The 4,093-nt window shown below is 45.9% G+C and overlaps 1 long non-coding RNA gene across 1 annotated transcript; it reads left to right on the top strand.

Moving 5' to 3' along the window:
- Positions 1-1,876: 1,876 nt before the first annotated feature.
- On the top strand, positions 1,877-3,540 carry LOC108798181. Its single transcript, XR_001941934.1, has 3 exons — positions 1,877-1,938; positions 2,192-2,303; positions 3,460-3,540. It is a non-coding gene; the product is annotated as an uncharacterized LOC108798181 (long non-coding RNA).
- Positions 3,541-4,093: the final 553 nt, after the last annotated feature.

Raw genomic sequence — 4,093 nt, 5'->3', positions numbered from 1 at the left:
GTGGAAGTTAAGGAGCGGACGGGGCGATGATGATGGATTTCCCAGGGGACCTAGTGCATGGATCGCTTGGTCCCATTCTGATCCATGCTGCCGATGTTGAGTAATATGGTTGACCTCTCGATCCCCCCCCCTCCCCAACAACGTTAGTAGCAAGAAGATGGAGTTATAGTTAGGACCGAGTGATGGGCGATTACGATGGATAGGCCTGGATCTTTCTGCTAGGAGCCCAGGTACCAGGCAGGTAAGAGTCCTGTTCCCTTCTACAGGGCTGAGGGCAGGCACAGCGGCCACATTCCTGGATTAACTCTGCTTACTTGCTGCTTAGTGCCGCTGGTGATTGACCTCTTACAGGCGGTGTAATAGCTGGAGGCTTGTGTTGCTGTGAATGATGGCACTCCAATGACAGGCAACAACAAGCCTCCATCTATTACTATGACTGTAAAAGATGCATCACTGCCCCAGGATGACTGCACTGTGTCCCGCCTCCTCCAGATAGACAGCTAGCATGAATAGAGGGGCCCAGTTCTGGCTGTAGCACTCCCATGGGAATGACCATAAATGGGGCTTCTGTCTGGGATGGAGCTAGTGCCAGCAAAAACAGAGAAAACCAATTCCCCTTCTTATAAAATGCAGGCCACGGATCAGAACAGGACCAATCGCTTCATGCACTAGGTCCCATAAGGATTTAACAAATGTAATGATAATTCTGCTTTAAAAATAAAAAAAATACATTGTTTTCACCCTTTTCTTCAGTTTTTTTCCATCTTAGTGCTGTTGTAATCCCCCATACCCCCCCCTTTTTTAAAACACCCCCCCCCCCCCCCCCCCCCGCTCATTTCTGTGCACATTGATGTAGACCGGCGTTTCGATAGTGAGAACGTAGGACCAATGTGTGTCAACACCGCCACTCGTAGTCTCTACCAGGGGCGCATGTGGCAGGGTGACAACGGGGCATAGTTGCAAGGCAGTTGTCACCCAATATCAGGAAGTGCCTGAACAAGGACCTTCATAGCAGGATCACCTCATATTATTTTAATAAAATAATCTTTCGAACTTAGGCTTCCATCTATTGTAATCATATTTTGGATATGTGGTGAACTCATCTATATATGATTGGGTTTTATTCCGCCTTTAATAGCTATTATACTATTTTGTTGTTACCCTACAGAAGAGGGGAAGTATGTAGAAAGAGTCAAGCATCAGTACAAGGCGGCCATGATGGAGAACCGGCCGCCCCTCACATCACCGGGTAAGAGGAGACTTTCCGAGTATTGAGGATCCACCTAGATACACACATCCTCTGATATAAAGACATAGAAACAATGTATTCAGTCAGTGTGTGTGTTTCCTACAGATGGATCCAGGAAGAGAAATACCCCAGAGAGATGTCCCCGTCCTCTGTATTCCCGGGACTCCACACAGGAACATCAGGAGATCCCTCAGACCCGTTCTCTGTATTCCCGGGACTCCGCACAGGAACATCAGGAGATCCCTCAGACCCGTTCTCTGTATTCCCGGGACTCCGCACAGGAACATCAGGAGATCCCTCAGACCCGTTCTCTGTATTCCCGGGACTCCGCACAGGAACATCAGGAGATCCCTCAGACCCGTTCTCTGTATTCCCGGGACTCCGCACAGGAACATCAGGAGATCCCTCAGACCCGTTCTCTGTATTCCCGGGACTCCGCACAGGAACATCAGGAGATCCCTCAGACCCGTTCTCTGTATTCCCGGGACTCCGCACAGGAACATCAGGAGATCCCTCAGACCCGTTCTCTGTATTCCCGGGACTCCGCACAGGAACATCAGGAGATCCCTCAGACCCGTTCTCTGTATTCCCGGGACTCCGCACAGGAACATCAGGAGATCCCTCAGACCCGTCCTCTGTATTCCCCGGACTCAATGGAGGAACATTATGAGACCCCTCATGGTTATCAGGTAGATGGCACTTAGGGTTTTAAAGAGCAAGTTCCAATCTCTGAATCAAGGGCTGGTGATCCATGTCTCAATTCCATTGACCTTCTTTTTAATAGTTCTGGCTTAGGGCATATATGGCTCCCCTGTGTCTCCCAGTTGCCTACCACTGATTGGGAATTGCAGACGTTTGCCTTTAACAACACTATTATTTATACAGAGGCTTGGTGGACGTTCGTTACTAAATGCAATATCTTTGTCATTTTCTATCTCTAAGAATGGAAATCTGATTGTTGTTAAAGCTGAAGTGAAAGAGGAAACGGAAGAGACATCTATGAGGAGCGATGAGCCGTATAAGGAGGAGGAAACCCCTCCAGGGATCAGCACAGGTGAGGAATAAACACTAAATCCAGAAAAGAGTCCCAGATTCTCCTTGTTCAGTCACTACAACAATCTCTTCTTCCCCCCCCTCCAGTAATTGGGGGGACGGAATGTGTTTAGTGGGGGGAGTCAATGGGGTCTCTCATACATCTCAGTACATCTTTATTCACAGATCCCGGAAACTCCTCTGTCAGTTCACAGTAATGGGGGGACGGAATGTGTTTAGTGGGGGGAGTCAGGAGTCATCAGTCTCTATTAGACTCCGGCTCTCCTCCTCGCATCATGTCATTGTGTGTTAACAGCCAAGAGACGTGACTAGTCTCCCCCCACACACACTCTCTGGGGTCTCTCATACATCTTGATAATGATGAATGAATCCGCAAAGGGTTGATTTACCAAGGATTTTGCAAATCTTGTTCAAAATTTGGTAACCCGAATTTAAAGGGGTTCTAAACCCTCCCGTTTTTTTTGCCTATATCTACTGCTATCATTAAGAGATTGATGGCATTAAGAGATTGCAGATGACACAGCAGTGTAAAATTGGCCAGCAGCAGGACAGTTTTAATCAGGGATAACAGGCCTAACTGGTGTATGCCTAACTTTTATTTTATTTTGGGGGATAGGAAAGTGCTGTGAATGTGATTGATATAATATGAGGCGGCCCTATTAACATAAAATAAAAAAGCCCACAAAGGAATTTAAAAAAAACCCAAATATCACCCCCCCTGAAACAAGAGCCCTTTTGAGGTAACCCTGAGTAAAAAAAGTCCCCAAAAAAACAAAAGAAAAAGTTTGCTATGGATGGGACAGCAGCTAAAAGTGACCATTGACCTCAAATAAAATAGAATGAAAGACAACAAATTCCCCATTAATAGCAAAACAAAGTCAGCAAGGAGGTTTATTGTCCAAAGAGCTAACAATCCGAATGAAAGTACAATTTCCTGACTGACCCTAATGTCTCCCTATGCAATTTGTCTGCTTTATTTACAACAGCTTCCAAGCCATAGTTCAAAGGTCATGTAGTGCACTATGCACGGGTGAATGTGCATGCAAATTCACTGGGCCTGCAAGCCTTGAATTTGTCTTGAACCCATTATAGCAGCTAACCCGAAACTCCTCCCTTCATCTCAGCACAGGGGGCTTCATTCTCCACTTTATTTACAGACCCCGGAGACACCAGCACAGCTCAAGAAAAAGTCACAGCTAAGGAGGAGGAAGAAGGACGTGCGGAGATTAGAGAGGAAGCGATTCCTTTGCAGATCTCTTCAGGTTAGTAATAAACAACTCTGTGGTCCGTTGTGGTTGGTCCTGCACACTTGTCCTTATTATGAAAGTTGAGAAGATAAGAGCCGTCTATCAAGAGTTGACAGACAACACGTTCCGGGTGTAATGCACTTCATCAGGGCTGCAATATAACAGATAGAGGTTTTTATTGCAGTTGTTTTAGTAACAGAAATGTATAAGATATATATTCTATAACTGTAACTTAAACAAATTCTACATGAGACCGCTTTCTGGTATATTGAAGCCCTGATGAAGGGTTATTATGACCCCAAAAGTACGTTGGCTGTCCACTTCTTTATTGTGACTAATACAAATGTATATCTGGACCAATAGCTACAGCTTGGCCTTCTCATCCTTTCACTGACTCATGCAGGGACCCCATTGGGTCTTCACTGGGCCATTGAGATCTGCCAAACTATAGCAATCAATGGATTTATTTGTTATGTCCTGACCTCCACCACCCTAATATGGGAGCATTTCATTGCTGCCTGTTTTGGCTTTAGATATACTCTAA

This window comes from Nanorana parkeri, unplaced genomic scaffold (assembly GCF_000935625.1).
Source record: "Nanorana parkeri isolate BGI_ZX_2015 unplaced genomic scaffold, ASM93562v1 scaffold1424, whole genome shotgun sequence".
Taxonomy (NCBI): Eukaryota; Metazoa; Chordata; class Amphibia; order Anura; family Dicroglossidae; genus Nanorana; species Nanorana parkeri.
The sequence above is the reverse complement of the archived record's forward strand: the minus strand, read 5'-3'. Positions and strand labels throughout refer to the sequence as shown.